The sequence below is a fragment of the Heptranchias perlo genome, chromosome 10 (assembly GCF_035084215.1).
Source record: "Heptranchias perlo isolate sHepPer1 chromosome 10, sHepPer1.hap1, whole genome shotgun sequence".
NCBI lineage: Eukaryota > Metazoa > Chordata > Chondrichthyes > Hexanchiformes > Hexanchidae > Heptranchias > Heptranchias perlo.
In genome coordinates this window covers 77,248,832-77,268,456 of record NC_090334.1, presented here as the reverse complement: position 1 = coordinate 77,268,456, position 19,625 = coordinate 77,248,832, and the positions used below count along the sequence as shown (strand labels likewise).

The window sequence follows — 19,625 nt, the reverse complement described above, 5'->3', positions numbered from 1 at the left end:
GAATCCCCCACCATCAACATCCTGGGGGTCACCATTGACCAGAAACTTAACTGGACCAGCCATATAAATACTGTGGCTACGAGAGCAGGTCAGAGGCTGGGTATTCTGCGGCGAGTGACTCACCTGACTCCCCAAAGCCTTTCCACCATCTACAAGGCACAAGTCAGGAGTGTGATGGAATACTCTCCACTTGCCTGGATGAGTGCAGCTCCAACAACACTCAAGAAGCTCGACACCATCCAAGATAAAGCAGCCCGCTTGATTGGCACCCCATCCACCACCCTAAACATTCACTCCCTTCACCACCGGCGCACTGTGGCTGCAGTGTGCACCATCCACAGGATGCACTGCAGCAACTCGCCAAGGCTTCTTCGACAGCACCTCCCAAACCCGCGACCTCTACCACCTAGAAGGACAAGGGCAGCAGGCGCATGGGAACAACACCACCTGCACGTTCCCCTCCAAGTCACACACCATCCCGACTTGGAAATATATCGCCGTTCCTTCATTGTCGCTGGGTCAAAATCCTGGAACTCCCTTCCTAACAGCACTGTGGGAGAACCGTCACCACACGGACTGCAGCGGTTCAAGAAGGCGGCTCACCACCACCTTCTCGAGGGCAATTAGGGATGGGCAATAAATGCCGGCCTTGCCAGCGACGCCCACATCCCGTGAACGAATATTAAAAAAAAATCTGATTCAGCAGGAGGGAGGCCCATGCTGCTTTGGGATTAAGGCAAATTTTGAGGCCAGTGTATAGGGAAACTTCATTTTAATCTAATCTGCATACCTGACCTGCAACTCCTTGATGCTGTCATTTGAGATGGAAAGTAAAAAAATGTGGTGTGAAGCATGAAAAGAGCATGTTGTTTTTGCTGAATTACTGAAGAATTCATAAACTTTTGTGTCCGATTCTACCCTCAGGCTTCTTGCATCACCTTTCCAGACATGACCTGACCACTATGATGCATTCCTCAGCCCTCCCCTGCGGTCAATATTTTCAGTAGTGGTCTGTAGCATATTGTATCATTTTTTTAAAAATTTGATTAATGTATTTATTCAGAAAATTAAAAATAGTTACTTAGCCATCTAACAGGAAAGGCAAATTGTTAGGAACTTTTTTTTAATTCGTTCATGGGATGTGGGCGTCGCTGGCAAGGCCAGCATTTATTCCCCATCCCTAATTGCCCTTGAGAAGATGGTGGTGAGCCGCCTTCTTGAACCGCTGCAGTCCGTGTGGTGAAGGTTCTCCCACAGTGCTGTTAAGTAGGGAGTTCCAGGATTTTGACCCAGCGACAATGAAGGAACGGCGATATATTTCCAAGTCGGGATGGTGTGTGACTTGGAGGGGAACGTGCAGGTGGTGTTGTTCCCATGTGCCTACTGCCCTTGTCCTTCTAGGTGGTAGAGGTCGCGGGTTTGGGAGGTGCTGTCAAAAGAAGCCTTGGCTAGTTGCTGCAGTGCATCCTGTGGATGGTACAGACGACAGCCACGGTGCGCTGGTGGTGAAGGGAGTGAATGTTTAGGGTGGTGGATGGGGTGCCAATCAAGTGGGCTGCTTTGTCCTGGATGGTGTCGATCTTCTTGAGTGTTGTTGGAGCTGCACTCATCCAAGCAAGTGGAGAGTATTCCATCACGCTCCTGACCTGTGCCTTGTAGATGGTGGAAAGGCTTTGGGGAGTCAGGAGATGAGTCACTCGCCGCAGAATACCCAGCCTCTGACCTGCTCTTGTAGCCACAGTATGTGGCTGGTCCAGTTAAGTTTCTGGTCAATGGTGACCCCCAGGATGTTGATGGTGGGGGATTCGGCGATGGTAATGCCATTGAATGTCAAAGGGAGGTGGTTCGACTCTCTCTTGTTGGAGATGGTCATTGCCTAGCTTGTTGCTTTGTATGGCTGAATTGAGCCAGTCTGATGCATCCTTGTATTAAGAGTAAAAAGTCTCCAATTTAATTGACGTATTGCATTGAAGATAGCAGATGGCTGTTTAATAAACATAAAAAGGCAGGAGAGAATGAAAACGCTAAAATTGAATTCCATTCATTTAAAATTCTTTAACTTTACGAATGATCACTTCAATTGTGGGATTTGACAGCATAAAGAGAGTAATTTTCCGAGTTTGTGCTGCCAGTGGGGATCCTTGTTTGCCAGCATCATTAACTCAGAAAATCATCCCTAAAGGGTTTTCTTCACTTTAACTTTTCATAAGAGCATAAGAAAGAGGAGCAGGAGTAGGCCACACGGCCCCTCGAGCCTCCTCCGCCATTCATTCAGATCATGGCTGATCTTAGACCTCAACTCCACTTTCCCGCCCAATCCCCATATCCCTTGATTCCCCGAGAGTCCAAAAATCTATCTATCTCAGCCTTGAATATATTCAATGACTCAGCATTCACAGCCCTCTGGGGTAGAGAATTCCAAATATTCACAACCCTCTGTGTGAAGAAATTCCTCCTCATCTCTGTCTTGAATGACCGACCCCTTATCCTGCGACTATGCCCCCTGGTTCTAGACTCTCTCGCCAGGGGAAGCAATCTCTCAGCGTCTACCCTGTCAAGCCCCCTCAGAATCTTATATGTTTCAATGAGATCACCTCTCATTCTTCTAAACTCCAGAGAGTATAGGCCCATTCTACTCAACCTCTCCTCCTAGGACAACTCTCTCATCCCAGGAATTAATTTAGTGAACCTTCAATGCACCGCCTCCAAGGCAAGTATAAGGAGACCAAAACTGTACGCAGTTCTCCAGATGAGGTCTCACTAATGCCCTGTACAACTGTAATAAGACTTCCTTACTCTTGTACTCCAACCCCCTTGCAATAAAGGCCAACATGCCATTTGCTTTCCTAATTGCCTGCTGTACCTGCAATTAACTTTTTTTGTGTTTCTTGTACAAGGACACCCAAATCTCTCTGAATACCAACATTTAATAGTTTCTCACCATTTAACAAATATTCTGTTTTTCTATTCTTCCTACAAAAGTGAATAACCTCACAGTTCCCCACATTATACTCCATCTACCACCTTCTTGCCCACTCACTTAACCTGTCTAAATCCCTTTGCAGACTCTTCATGTCCTCCTCATAGCTTGCTTTCCCACCTAGCTTTTATCGTCAGCAAACTTGGATACATTACACTCGTTCCCTTCATCTAAGTCATTAATATAGATTGTAAATAGCTTTTTAAAATTTTTTTTTATTCGTTCACGGGATGTGGGCGTCGCTGGCAAGGCCGGCATTTATTGCCCATCCCTAATTGCCCTCGAGAAGGTGGTGGTGAGCCGCCTTCTTGAACCGCTGCAGTCCGTGTGGTGACGGTTCTCCCACAATGCTGTTAGGAAGGGAGTTCCAGGATTTTGACCCAGCGACAATGAAGGAACGGCGATATATTTCCAAGTCGGGATGGTGTGTGACTTGGAGGGGAACGTGCACTGATCCTTCCAGCACCCCACTAGTTACAGCCTGCCAACCTAAGAATGACCCGTTTATCCCTACTCTCTGTTTTCTGTCCTTTAACCAATCCTCTATCCGTGCTAATATATTACTCCCAACCCTATGAGCCCTTACCTTGTGTAAACCTTTGATGTGGCACCTTATCGAATGGCTTTTAAAAATCTACCCTGCTAGTTACATCCTCAAAAAAAACCTCTTAATTAATTTGTCAAACACGATTTCCCTTTCGTAAAACCATGATCGCTCTGCCTAATCATATTATGATTTTCTAAGTGCCCTGTTACCACTTTCTTGATAATGGATTCCAGCATTTTCCCAACGACCGATGTCAGGCTAACTGGCCTGTAGTTCCCTATTTTCTCTCTCCCTCCCTTTTTGAATAGCGAGGTAACGTTTGATACCTTCCAGTCCACTAGAATCTAGAGAATTTTGGAAGATGATAACCAATGCATCCACTATCTCTGCATCCACCTCTTTTAGAACCCTGGGATGTAGGCCATCAGATCCATGGGATTTGTCACCATTTAGTCCCATTAGTTTGTCTGCTACTTTTTCTTTAGTGATATTAATTGTTTTAAGTTCCCCACTCTCATTTACCCCTTGGCTCCCCACTATTTTTGGTATGCTTTTTGTGTCTTCTACTGTGAAGACAGATGCAAAATATTTGTATAACGCATCTGCCATTTCCTGATTCCCCATTAGAATTTCTCCTGTCTCAGCCTCTAGGGGACCAATGTTTGCTTTTGCTCCTCTATTCCTTTTTACATACTTGTAGAAGCTCTTGCAGTCCGTTTTTATATTTCTTGCTAGTTTACTTTCATATTCTATTTTCTCCCTTTTTATCAATTTTTAGGTCGTCCTTTGTCGGTTTCTAAAACTCTCCCAATCCCCAGGCTTATTACTCTTCTTGGCAACATTATATGCCTCTTCTTTCAATCTAATACTCTCCTTAACTTCTTTAGTTAGCCACAAGTGAATCAGTTTTCCCATGGAGTTTTTATTTCTCAATGGAATGTATATTTGTTGAGAATATTGAAATATTTCTTTAAATGTTTGCCGTTGCTTTTCAACTGTCAAACCCTTTAATTTGATTTCCCAATCTACCTTTGATAACTCGCCTCTCATACCTTTGTAATTGGCTTTCCTGTTGGCTTGTGGTTTGAGGGGGAGAGGATTGGCCAGGGTTCCCACTTCTGATTTGTTATCCTGAACGTTGATTTCAGCTGAAAGTATGTGTGTGTGTTAATGATGGGATTTTTTCTCTGTTGGATTTTGATCTCATAGTTGTTTTTATGCAAGTCATCAAAAGCATAATGACTTAACACAATACAGTGGTGACTAGGTACAATACAGGTTAATAAATGGAACTGGTCACTTTTATGGTACATGTTGAAGAAAATAGAAAATGTCATATTGCTATTTTGAGTATGAATGTGTCAGCTTGGCTCACACAAATAATTCTCACCTCTTGAGTCAGAAGTTGTGGGTTCAAGCCTATTCCAGAATTTGAACATATAATCTAGCTTGACACTTCAATGCAGTATGCAGGAAGTGCTGCATTGTCAGACATGCCATCCTTCAGAGAGATGTTAAACTTAGGCCCCATCTCCCTATTCTGATGGCCTAGGTAGATGTTAAAAATCCCCTGACATTATTTGAAAAAGAATTGAGAGTTCTCTTATTGTCCTGACCAACATACCTTTGTCAGCCAGCAACACCTAAAACAGATTTATATAAACAATTTGGACTCGGGAATCGGAAGTACAATTTCAAAATTTGTGGACGACACCAAATTGGGGGGTATAGTAAATACTGAGGGGGACTGCGACAAAATACAGGAAGACATTAATTAACTTGCAGAATGGGCATGTAATTGGGCAAATTAATTTCAATATAGGTAAGTGTGAGGTGGTACACTTTGGTAGGAAGAATAAAGGGGCCACATACTACTTGGATAATAAGAGTCCAAATGGGGTAGATTAACAGAGGGACCTGGGGGTACAGATACACAAATCACTAAACATAGCAATGCTGGTTAATAAGGCCATAAAAAAAGCAAACAAAGCACTGGGGTTCATTTCTAGAGGAATAGAATTGAAAAGCAGGGAAGTTATGTTAAACTTGATTAGACCACACTTGGAGTACTGTGAACATTTCTGGTCTCCATATTATAAAAAGGATATAGAGGTACTGGAGACAGTGCAAAAAAGATTTACTAAAGTGATACCAGAACAGAGAGGTTATACCTATCAGAAAAGATTGAGCAGGCTGGGGCTCTTTTCTCTAGATAAGAGAAGACCGAGGGGTGACCTGATAGAGGTCTTTAAGATTATGAAAGGGTTTGATAGGGTAGACTTAGAGAAGATGTTTCCACTTCTGGGGGAGACCAGAACTAGGGGCCATACACACTCCTGCGCTCTTGGAATTCTCTCCTTAAAACTCTTTGCTTTGCTACCACTTTCCCCACCTTCAAAGATCCCCCCCCCACTCCGATTACCTACCTTTTTGACATAGCACGCAGACATTTCTCCTAACTGCACCCAAAAAGCTGTTGAGGCTGGGGGTCTATTGAAAATTTTAAAAAGTAGATAAATAGATTTTTGTTAGGCAAGGGTGTTATGGGAAATGGAACCATGGCAGGGAAATGGAGCTAAGATACAGATCAGCTTTGATCTAATTGAATGGCGGAACAGGCTCGGGGGACTGAATGGCCTACTCATAGAATCATAGAAATTTACAGCACAGAAGGAGGCCATTCGGCCATTGTGTCTGTGCCGGTGTTCCACTCCTACTTCCTACTCAGTGTTCCCCACTCTCCCTGTAAAACATTTTTGACATGCTTTATTATGTGGAGGGTACTGTCCGTCGGCTGTAGCAATTTTATCTTGCTCTCAATCCAGTCCAGAGCTTTAATTGAGTTGAGTTTAGTATGTCCCAATGTGTTTCATGGTGCTCCCTCTGTGCAGCAGTTGATGACACCCAGCGCCTGCCTTAGTAACTTTACAGTGCGATTGCATAATGCTGCATTTCCATTACACCAACAATTGCAATAGAGTTCGAAAAGCACTGTGCGCAGCTGCCACTACCATTGTTACCCAGTTACCCACTTGCCAGTGAGGAAATGATCAGGCTGGGCTGTGGTGCCCGTAATGATTGAACAGTCTGCTGATGATCATTGATGTTACTCACCCATGAAGAACATCCATTTCTGTGAGGCACTCTCGTTCTAACCCACAGTGTCAGCCGTGGCTCAGTGGGTAGCGCTCTCGCCTTTGCGTCAGAAGGTCGTGGTTTCAGGTCCCACTCTAAAGATTTGAGCACAAAATCTCAGCTGACATTCCAGTGCAGTACTGAGAAAGTGCTGCACTGTCTGAGGTGCTGCCTTTCAGATGAGACGTTAAACCGAAGCCCCGTGAGTCTGCCCTCTCAGGTGGAGGTAAAAGGTCCTATGGTGCTATTTTGAAGAACACCAGAGAAGTTGTTCCCGGTGTCCTGGCCAATATTTATCCATCAACCAACACTACAAAAACAGATTGTCTGGTCGTTATCTTATGCTGTTTGTGGGACCTTGCTATGCGCAAATTGGCTGCCGTGTTTCCGAGCTATAAAGCACTTTGGGACGTCCTGAGGTTGTGAAAGGCGCTGTATCAATGCAAGTACTTCCGTTTTCCTTCACTGGAGGGCTGTCGGTCATAGAGCTGTACCCAACAAGAGTCAGCGTTTTCAGGAGAGGAGAAAAAGTGTTGGGACAGATACTGAGCCTGACACAGTAATGAGTAGCTCATGCAAGGGTATTCAGTGATATGGAGCTAAGGCAGGTGGATGGACATAGGATACAGATCAGCCATGATCTAATTGAATAGCAGAATAGGCTCAAGGGGCTAACTGGCCTCCTCATGTTCCTATGTCCTATGTTCAAATCCAATAGGGAATTCAGGAGAAATTCCTTTACCCAGAGAGTGTTTAGAATGTGGAACTCGCTACCACAAGAAGTAGTTGAGGCGATAAGCATAGACGCATTTAAGAAGAAGCTAGATAAACACATGAGGGAGAAAAGAATAAGATACATTGTTGAGGTTAGATGAAGAAGGGTGGGAGGAGGCTCGTGTGGAGCATAAACACTGGCATGGACCTGTTGGGACAAATGGCTTGTTTCTGTGCTGTACATTCTATGTAAGATTACCTTGTCGCTGTGTTTATTTACAGATGCTCTTTTACGGTAGCAGTAAAATATAGGCAGTTGTTGAAGTTAGTTCAAATAACACAGTAGTTTTGACTAAGTACATGAAACAGCAAAATGGCTTACATAAAAGTCAACACACTTCAGAATAATTCAGTGTGTGTGAAATGCTTTGAGATGTCGTTTTTTATTTACTTGTGATGTGGAATGCTACAGCAAACCATAATAGGTTACTGAAATAGTTCCTAGTAGTGCCTCAACTTGATGAGGCTCTATAATTGGTTTCCCCTCATAGCCATGGGTGGGAAGAGGGAGGTAGAATGCTGTATGCAATACCCACTTTGCATTTTCTCAGCAAATCTGAAAAGTGTCGGATGTGACTGTTACACCTCAAGTTCTCACCAGATGTTTTTCTCATGCTTAACACAAATGTCAGCTTCCGTAGGCAAGTACTCTCGCTCCCTATGATCCGAAGTGTGACCTAATGCACAACGTAATCTACGATAGTCTGTTCTGGGTGAACATCAAACCAGTTTGTTGTCTCTGGATGCATCATAAGATTACCACTAAATGCCCATGTCACTTCTGAAGATAATTAGTATCAGTCATGCCAGACAGTTTTGTGCTACTAGTTTGTTTACAGATGCTCTTTTACAGTAGCAGTAAAATACAGACAGTTGTTGAAGTCAGTTCAAATAATACAGTAGTCTTGACCAAGTACGTGAAAGAGTTAAACAGTCAATTGAGTTTCTTTGGCTTTTCTTTGTAGACTTTTAAATTAATAGAAAGTAATAGATAATAGAAAGTAATAGATAATAGAAAGTAATAGATAATAGAAAGTAAACTCAATAGTTTAGTAGCACCTTAATTCCTAACATTTGTCGTCATATTCAGAACTACATAGGAATTTTTACCTATAGAGTTTGTCTCTTCCCTTCACACTGGCCACAGTTGTAACTAACTAGAATACCAGAAACATCCTAAACTTTATGGTCCTCGCACTGTTTGATCTACAATCTTTGCCAGTGAGCAGTCATCTGCATTTACACATACAAAGGCCTATTAAGGGAGTCACAACAGCTATCTAAGCTGAAGTTGTCCCAAATAAATTGTGACTTTTATTAATTGCCCAGTGTTGCATGTTAGGTGTTTCTAGCATTCGGGTCTTTTTTCCGCTGGCTATGTCGGTTTACGATCAACAGCTTGCCTGGTTTCTTTCTGAAATGTTTCAGGCAGGGCCAGAGAATTTCCCAGTATGCTCTGGCAGAAGCCATTTTGAGGGTGGTACCACTCTTGGTGGTAGCACTCATCTCTGAGTTAGAAGGTCATGGGTTCAAGTCCCACTCTAGAGTCTTGAGCTCATAACGTAGGCTGACACTTTACCGCATTACTGATGGAGTGCTGTACTGTCAGAGGTACTGCCTTTCAGTTGAGATGTTAAACCGAGGCACCGTCTGCTGTCTCTGATATATGTAAAAGATCCCAAGGCATTATTCGAAGAAGAGAATGGAAGTTCTCCGAGTGTCCTGGCTAACATTTATTCCTCAACCAGCACCACAAAACCATATTATCTGGTTGGTTATTTCGTTGCTGTTTTGTGGGACCTTGTTGTGCGCAATTTGATTGCCATGTTTGCCTACATTACAACAGTGACTACACTTGGAAATATATCGCCGTTCCTTCATCGTCGCTGGGTCAAAATCCTGAAACTCCCTTCCTAACAGCACTGTGGGAGAACCTTCACCACACGGACTGCAGCGGTTCAAGAAGGCGGCTCACCACCACCTTCTCAAGGGCAATTAGGGATGGGCAATAAATGCCGGTCTCGCCAGCGCGCCAGTCACATCCCATGAACGAATTTTTAAAAAGTACTTAATTGGCTGTGAAGCACATTGGAACATCCCAAGGACATAAAAGGCACAATATAGGTGAAAGTTGTTTGTAAAAGGACCTTTTTTTAAATAATGGAATGTAGTACACAGAGAAACCGATAAAATATGGAGAAAACCACTCTGTTTTTGTTACAGTGGCATAATTGGATCTAATTAAGCACAACTTTAACTATACTTATTTTTATTATCTGGTTGTATGGTTTGGGAAGCAACTCATCAGTTCCTTTTAGACTTTCTGTCCTAACCTAATTTCATTCCATTACAACAACAACTTGCATTTTTATGACACCTTTAACGTAGTAAAACATTCCAAGGCGTTTCACAGGAGCAGTATCAACCAAAATTTGACACAGAGTCATATAAGAGGATATTAGGACAGGTGAAAGAGGTAGGCTTTAAGGAGCGTATTAAAGGAGGAGAGCAAGAGATAGAGGCAGAGAGGTTTAGGGAGGGAATTCCAGTGCTTAGGGCCTAGGCAGCAGAAGGCATGGCTGCCAATGGTGGAGCGATGAAAATCGGGGATGCGCAAAAGGCCAGAATTGGAGCAGAATCTCGGAGGGATGTAGGGCTGGAGAAGGTTACAGAGATAGTGAGGGACGAGGCCGTGGAGGGATTTTAAAATCAAGGCGTTGCTGGACCGAGAGCCAATGTAGGTTCGCAAGCACAGGGGTGATGGGTGAATGGGACTTGGTGCGAATTAGGATATGGGCAGCAGAGTTTTGGATGAACTCAAGTTTCCCGAGGGTGCAAGGTAGGAGGCCCCACCATATGGTATATTTGGCTCAGGGCCCCACCATATGTTATATTTAACCATTGAACCAGCAAGGGAGCTTGAATTTTGTTTCTGAGCAGATTATTGTGAAATTCTTGTCTCCAACACAGCTATTTCAAAAAGATGCAAATGATAGAAACTACACCACCAGTCTTGTTCCTACTATTCATACAGCAGTGTTATTGGACAAAGACAATTGTGCACTTAAATGTAATTGAATTCTGCCCATTATTATAAAGAAAACAATTTTTGCATCCTCTGTTGTAGTGCAGAACATTTTTTTAAAAAAAAGACATGCACCAATACACTTATTGCATTAAAAGAAAGTTTGTTGACAAGGAGGTAGAAATCACTGTGTGTAAAGGACCTGGAGATTGCATTCTTGCAGCATAAAATTTCACATACTGTGGCAAACAAAATTCTAGTTTCTCTAATTATCACTATGAAGGGTCAGCACAGATGGTGTATTTGATTAAAACTAGTGTGTGAACAAGCACCTGAAACAATTATTATTGACTAATTTGTGTCTCTTGTCGGCATTATAAACTGTCTTTAGGTTGAACAAACTGTACTCGGATAGCATTAATCTGTGTTTCTGTCTGCATTGCTATCTTAGCTAAGCAGGAATTTCAGTATAATTACAAAAGAATTATCAGTATTTAACACGGCAGCACTGGGAGGAGGGGGAAGAACATTTTTCAAGGCTGATTTCATAATAATCAGAATTCTTTCTGGTCTGCTGTGAGTTAATCTCAGTGGGGACAGTAGTTGGGAAGCTACAATTGGTCTATGCTGCCCTAGGCTGGGGCGGAGTAAAATTAAGCCAGCATTCCCACGACTGATAGGTATCCTGTGAAATGAACGTATGGACACTGGGTGAGCACAGGATAAGGATCATCCATGATTGAATAGCTTGCTGACATTCATTGCCTGGACTCTCCGTTTACACTCCACAATGCTCATTGAACTGTATCCCATCATGGGTCCGTACTTTTAGCAGAGGAGGAATGAAAAGAATTAACAAGAACATATCTGTGACTTAACAAGACTTTGTACATCATACCTGCTGCAAAATGTGCTAACAAACTCAATGACAGAACTAGTTACTGTAATCTGGTGTTCTTAGATTCACATACATTGTGTCCAGTTTCAATTTTGCATACTTCGATAGTCACGCTGCTGCGTTCTTATATTTCTGTGGTGCATCAGGGAGGATTCGTGGCCAGTGCAAAATCCCATTTGTTAATCTGAAACCACATTACAATAAAAGTAGTGCCACTCTTCAATTCAGACCCATTTTTTTTTGGGAAATTAAAGGAGCTCTCTGCCCTTCTTTAGGATTGTTGATATTATGACCATTCACATAGCAGCTCTTTTTCATGAAACTTTTCAGTAAGGTATTTTCTGGGTAAATCGTCCCTGTAATTTTCCTCCTGTTCTTCATCCGACTTGTCTGACATCTTGCAGGCGAGACTGTGGATGTTCAGCCTGCTCCCAGGCCTCTGATGATACCACCTCTACTTGGAAGCGCCAGGTATTATCCAATTATTGTGCACTCCTCCAATTTTCCCTCTCTCCTGCTGGATGATATCACTGCCTCTGCTCAGCACCTCCCTGCTCGATGTGGTTCAGATTGGGAATAGAGTGGCATGTGAAAGTGCGTCACTCCCCAATTGATGTCACTGAGAGTTAGTGAGCTAATGCTTGGAATCACTGCCCCATTCCCACAACATTGCAATTATAAAACCAAAGATCTGCCAAGCCAAAACATTAAATCTTAAAATATTGTACTTAATGGAATCATCACTCTGGGCTGAAGGGAGAGAAGAGGCACTATCAGTGTAAAGTATTCCTCTTCCTTAAATATATCCACTGTTGTAGGAAAGATATTCCTCTTTGTATGAGTTCACAAGCAGACTTATCAAAACCTATCATGTGGGATCTCCTGGAAAAGACCTGCTCAGATGACATTTTGGAGCTCGGGTCCTAACTGAGCTTTTGATTTACATTAGAGCATCAAATATGTCCAGGGTCAGGAACTAAGCTAATCACTATGCATGTCAGTGACAGCTGGATGAGTGCTGACTTGTCAGACATGCCATTTAAGCAACTCTTTTTTTAGCTGGGAGACCCAATGTTTTGGTGGGGCTCTACATGAGACTGCTTGTCAAGTTGGACAAATAGGAATATCCCCTCTCGAGGTTAATGTAGTTATAGAGTCATAGAGTCATACAGCACGGATAGAGGCCCTTCGGCCCATCGTGTCCGCGCCGGCCATCAGCCCTGTCTACTCTAATCCCATATTCCAGCATTTGGTCCGTAGCCTTGTATGCTATGGCATTTCAAGTGCTCATCCAAATGCTTCTTGAATGATGTGAGGGTTCCTGCCTCCACAACCCTTTCAGGCAGTGAGTTCCAGACTCCAACCACCCTCTGGGTGAAAAGGTTCTTTCTCAAATCCCCTCTAAACCTCCCGCCTTTTACCTTGAATCTATGTCCCCTTGTTATAGAACCCTCAACGAAGGGAAAAAGCTCCTTAGTATCCATCCTATCTGTGCCCCTCATAATTTTGTACACCTCAATCATGTCCCCCCTCAGCCTCCTCTGCTCCAAGGAAAACAAACCCAATCTTCCCAGTCTCTCTTCATAGCTGAAGCGCTCCAGCCCTGGTAACATCCTGGTGAATCTCCTCTGCACCCTCTCCAAAGCGATCACATCCTTCCTGTAGTGCGGCGACCAGAACTGCACACAGTACTCCAGCTGTGACCTAACCAGTGTTTTATACAGCTCCATCATAACCTCCTTGCTCTTATATTCTATGCCTCGGCTAATAAAGGCAAGTATCCCATATGCCCTCTGGTTGGGGAATCAGTCACAGGGAGTAAATGTGGCAATGACCATTGCACCTTGTAAGGAAATAGTGGATAAATATTTGAAGAAGAGGAATATACGGGACTAATGGGAGGGAGCAGGACAGTTGATTTGTTTTGGATTGCTCTAGCAAAGAGCCGGCACAGGCGTGATGGATATCCCTTCTGTGCTGCAAATTTCTATGGTTCTATAATTTACCTATACTTATATTACACTCTTTGAGGGACTATATTACATTTGAAATACTTAATTTCTCCCCCCCCCAAAAAAAAACTAAATGAATGTACCCTTTTATTTACTAGAAGAGAATCAGAACTGCTACTCTGCCATTTTGCACAAATATCCAGAACTGTACATTTCTTCCCACCTGTGTGGATGGACTCACTTCTCCAAGTAACAATGGCAGAATGGCAGAATCTGTCATCATATCTGCAATTCCAGATGACCAGTAGACTAGTATAATGATGGAACATTCACATTGGGGGAAAAAAATCTAGCTGTTTCAATCAAGTACTTTTTATGCATCATTCATTGCTGATAAAATAAACTTTGAAAAGATTTCTTTCAGTCATAAGAACATAAGAAATAGGAGCAGGGGTAGGCCATCCTGCCCCTCGAGCCTGCTCCGCCATTCAACAAAATCATGGCTGATCTTCTACCTCAACGCCATTTTCCTGCACCATCTCCATATTCCTTGATGCGTTTAATATCTGGAAAACTATTGATCTCTGTTTTGAATATACTCAATGACTGACCCTCCACAGCCCTCTGGGATAGAGAATTCCAAAGATTCACCACCCTCTGAGTGAAGAAATTTCTCCTCATCTCAGTCCTAAATGGCCTACTCTTATTCTGAGACTGTGACCCCTGGTTCTAGACTCCCCAGCCAGGGGAAAAATCCTCCTTGCATCTACCCTGTCGAGCCCTGTAAGAATTTTGAATGTTTCAATGAGATCACCCCTCATTCTTCTAAACTCTAGAGAATACAGGTCTAGTCTACTCAATCTCTCCTCATATGACAATCCTGCCATCCCAGGAATCAGTCTGGTGAACTTTCGTTGCACTCCCTCCATGGCAAGTATATCCTTTCTTAGGTGAGGAGACCAAAATTGTACACAATACTCCAGGTGCGGTCTCACCAAGGCCCTATATAATTGCAGTAAGACAAGGGTGCCTTGGCACTTTGGATACAAAACTGGCTTAGTGGCAGAAGGCAGAGGGTGATGGTCGAAGGTTGTTTTTGTGACTGGAAGCCTGTGGCCAGTGGGGTACCACAGGGATCGGTGCTGGGTCCCTTGCTGTTTGTGGTCTACATTAATGACTTGGATATGAATGTAAAAGGTATGATCAGTAAGTTCGCTGATGATACAAAAATTGGTAGGGTGGTAAATAGCGAGGAGGATAGCCTCAGTCTGCAGGACGATATAGATGGGTTGGTCAGATGGGCGGAACAGTGGCAAATGGAATTTAACCCGGAAAAGTGCGAGGTGATGCACTTTGGAGGGACTAACAAGGCAAGGGAATACACAATGAATGGGAGGACCCTAGGCAAGACAGAGGGTCAGAGGGATTTTGGTGTGCAAGTTCACAGATCCCTGAAGGCGGCGGAACAGGTAGATAAGGTGGTAAAGAAGGCATATGGGATACTTGCCTTTATTAGCCGAGGCATAGAATATAAGAGCAAGGAGGTTATGATGGAGCTGTATAGAACACTGGTTAGGCCACAGCTGGAGTACTGTGTGCAGTTCTGGTCGCCACACTACAGGAAGGATGTGATCGCTTTGGAGAGAGTGCAGAGGAGATTCACCAGGATGTTACCAGGGCTGGAGCGCTTCAGCTATGAGGAGAGACTGGGAAGATTGGGTTTGTTTTCCTTGGAGCAGAGGAGGCTGAGGGGGGACATGATTGAGGTGTACAAAATTATGAGGGGCACAGATAGGATGGATACTAAGGAGCTTTTTCCCTTCGTTGAGGGTTCTATAACAAGGGGGCATAGATTCAAGGTAAAAGGCGGGAGGTTTAGAGGAGATTTGAGAAAGAACTTTTTCACCCAGAGGGTGGTTGGAGTCTGGAACTCACTGCCTGAAAGGGTTGTGGAGGCAGGAACCCTCACAACATTCAAGAAGCATTTGGATGAGCACTTGAAATGCCATAGCATACAAGGCTACGGACCAAATGCTGGAATATGGGATTAGATTAGACAGGGCTTGATGGCCGGCGCGGACACGATGGGCCGAAGGGCCTCTATCCGTGCTGTATGACTCTATGACTCTATCTTTACTCCTGTACTCCAATCCTCTTGTAATAAAGGCCAACATACCATTTGCCTTCCTCATTGCTTGCTGCACCTGCATGTTAGCTTTCAGTTACTCATGTACAAAGATACCCAGGTCCCTTTGAACATCAACATTTCCCAATCTCTCACCATTTAAAAAAATACTGTGCATTTCTGTTTTTCCTACCAAAGTGGATAACTTCACATTTTTCCACATTATATTCCATATGCCATGTTCTTGCCCACTCGCTTAGCCTGTCTGTATCCCCTTGAAGCCTCTTTGCATCCTCCTCACAACTCACATTCCCACCTAGTTTTGTGTCATCAGCAAACTTGGAAATATTACATTTGGACCCCTCATCCAAATAATTGATATAAATTGTGAATAACTGGGGCCCAAGCACCAATCCCAGCGCTACCCCACTAGTCACAGTCTGTCAACCTGAAAAAGACCCGTTTATTCCTAGAATCATAGAATCATAGAAGTTTACAACATGGAAACAGGCCCTTCGGCCCAACATGTCCATGTCGCCCAGTTTATACCACTAAGCTAGTCCCAATTGCCTGCACTTGGCCCATATCCCTCTATACCCATCTTCCATGTAACTGTCCAAATGCTTTTTAAAAGACAAAATTGTACCCGCCTCTACTACTGCCTCTGGCAGCTCGTTCCAGACACTCACCACCCTTTGAGTGAAAAAATTTCCCCTCTGGACCCTTTTGTATCTCTCCCCTCTCACCTTAAATCTATGCCCGCTCGTTATAGACTCCCCTACCTTTGGGAAAAGATTTTGACTATCTACCTTATCTATGCCCCTCATTATTTTATAGACTTCTATAAGATCACCCCAAAACCTCCTACTCTCCAGGGAAAAAAGTCTCAGTCTATCCAACCTCTCCCTATAAGTCAAACCATCAAGTCCCGGTAGCATCCTAGTAAATCTTTTCTGCACTCTTTCTAGTTTAATAATATCCTTTCTCTAATAGGGTGACCAGAACTGTACACAGTATTCCAAGTGTGGCCTAACTAATGTCTTGTACAACTTCAACAAGACATCCCAACTCCTGTATTCAATGTTCTGACCAATGAAACCAAGCATGCTGAATGCCTTCTTCACCACCTGTGACTCCACTTTCAAGGAGCTATGAACCTGTACTCCTAGATCTCTTTGTTCTATAACTCTCCCCAACGCCCTACCATTAACGGAGTAGGTCCTGGCCCGATTCGATCTACCTCACATTTATCTAAATTAAACTCCATCTGTCATTCATCGGCCCACTGGCCCAATTTATCAAGATCCTGTTGCAATCCCAGATAACCTTCTTCACTGTCCACAATGCCACCAATCTTGGTGTCATCTGCAAACTTACTAACCATGCCTCCTAAATTCTCATCCAAATCATTAATATAAATAACAAATAACAGCGGACCCAGCACCGATCCCTGAGGCACACCGCTGGTCACAGGCCTCCAGTTTGAAAAACAACCCTCTACAACCACCCTCTGTCATCTGCCGTCAATCCAGTTTTGTATCCAATTGGCTACCTCACCTTGGATCCCGTGAGATCTAACCTTATGTAACAACCTACCATGTGGTACCTTGTCAAAGGCTTTGCTAAAGTCCATGTAGACCACGTCTACTGCACAGCCCTCATCTATCTTCTTGGTTACCCCTTCAAAAAACTCAATCAAATTTGTGAGACATGATTTTCCACTCACAAAACCATGCTGACTGTTCCTAATCAGTCCCTGCCTCTCCAAATGCCTGTAGATCCTGTCTCTCAGAATACCCTCTAACAACTTACCCACTACAGATGCCAGGCTCACCGGTCTGTAGTTCCCAAGCTTTTCCCTGGCGCCCTTCTTAAACAAAGGCACAACATTTGCTACCCTCCAATCTTCAGGCACCTCACCTGTAGCTGTCGATGATTCAAATATCTCTGCTAGGGGACCCGCTATTTCCTCCCTAACCTCCCATAACGTCCTGGGATACATTTCATCAGGTCCCGGAGATTTATCTACCTTGATGCGCGTTAAGACTTCCAGCACCTCCCTCTCTGTAATATGTACACTCCTCAAGACATCAATATTTATTTCCCCAAGTTCCCTAACATCCATGCCTTTCTCAACCGTAAATACCGATTCGAAATATTCATTTAGGATCTCACCCATCTCTTGTGGTTCCGCACATAGATGAACTTGTTGATCCTTAAGAGGCCCTACTCTCTCCCTAGTTACTCTTTTGCACTTTATGTATTTGTAGAAGCTCTTTGGATTCACCTTTGCCTTATCTGCCAAAGCAATCTCATGTCCCCTTTTTGCCCTCCTGATTTCTCTCTTAACTCTACTCCGGCAATCACTATACTCGTCAAGGGATCCACTTGATCCCAGCTGCCTATGCATGTCATATGCCTCCTTCTTCTTTCTGACTAGGGCCTCAATCTCCCGAGTCATCCAAGGTTCCCTACTTCTACCAGCCTTGCCCTTCACTTTATAAGGAATGTGCTTACCCTGAACCCTGGTTAACACACTTTTGAAAGCCTCCCACTTACCAGACGTCCCTTTGCCTGCCAACAGACTCTCCCAATCAACTTCTGAAAGTTCCTGTCTAATACCATCAAAATTGGCCTTTCCCCAATTTAGAATTTTAACTTTTGGGCCAGACCTATCATTCTCCATAGCTATATTAAAACTAATGGAATTATGATCACTGGTCCCAAAGTGATCCCTCACTAACACTTCTGTCACCTGCCGTTCCTTATTTCCCAAGAGGAGGTCAAGTTTTGCCCCCTCTCTCGTCGGGCCATCCACATACTGAATGAGAAATTCCTCCTGAATACACTCAACAAATTTCTCTCCATCCAAGCCCCTAATGCTATGGCTGTCCCAGTCAATGTTGGGAAAGTTAAAGTCCCCTACTATTACCACCCTATTTTTCTTGCAGCTGTCTGTAATCTCCTTACATATTTGCTCCTCAATTTCCCGTTGACTATTTGGGGGTCTCTTTTTTCTATCTGTTAACTAATTCTCAATCCATGCCAGTCGATTACCGCCAATTCCATGTGCTCTAACTTTGTTCACCAACTTCCTGTGTGGGATCTTATCGAAAGCCTTCTGAAAATGCAAATACACCACATCCACCGGTTCCCCCTTATCTATTCTACTAGTTACATCCTCAAAGAACTCCAATAGGTTTGTCAAACATGATTTCCCTTTCATAAATCCATGTTGACTCTGCCAAATCCTATTATTATTTTCTAAGTGTCCTGTTATAACATCCTTTATAATAGATTCTAGCATTTTCCCTATTTTCCCAGTTAGTGGTGTAATAAAGAAATATGTAGAAGTTACAACACGGAAAAAGGCCATGCAGCCCAACCAATCCGTGTTGGCGTTTATCCTCCATGTGAGCAAATAATTCTAATCACATTACCCACCCTATTCCTATATCCCTTCAACCCCTTTTACTTCATCCACCTATTCAATCTCAAATGTTGATATCGTTTCTGCCTCAACCACTAACCCTGGAAGTGAATTCCACGGCCTCACTAATGTGTGTGAAGAATTTTCTCTTGCTCTCTGTTCTTAATCTCTTACAATTCATCTTGTTTCTATGGGTCCTTATTTTTGATGCCTCAACTGCTTGAAACAGTCTGCTTCTGTCTACCCTGTCCCGTCCTTTCATAATTTTAAACCCTTCTGTCATAATACTCCATAATTTGAGTTGCTCTCATGACAAAAGACCCAATTTTTCAAGTCTTCATATTTGTATTTCCTCATGCTCAACAGCATCCTAACAAATCTGTGTTGTACCCTCTCTAAAGCTTCAATATCCTTCCTATAGTGTGGAGCGCATTACTGCACACGGTATTCTAACTGAGATCTTATCAAGGTTTTATACAGGCTCATCAATACCTCTTGGCTTTAATATTCTGTACCTCTAGAAATAAAGAAATTAGAATTCTATTAGCTTTTTTTGCAGCCTAATGATAACTGGTGAAGGTCACAAAGTTATGTAATGAGTTGCCTAGTTTTATTGTGTGATCCTTTATCCATGCAAGAAATGTACCAGATTTGCTGGTTATTTAGTAGTGAATGCCTTGCACTGGTATCCAGTAAAGGCTAATCGTTACTGCTCTAAAAATGGTTTGACATTTGTCATGTTTGGTGTGCTAATAAGAT

General features: G+C 43.3%; 1 protein-coding gene across 3 annotated transcripts in view; it reads left to right on the top strand.

Annotated features, from left to right (window-relative positions):
* Nucleotides 1-19,625, top strand: part of ston2 (stonin 2) — a 133,368-nt gene that overhangs the window by 100,101 nt on the left and 13,642 nt on the right. The window lies entirely within an intron of this gene.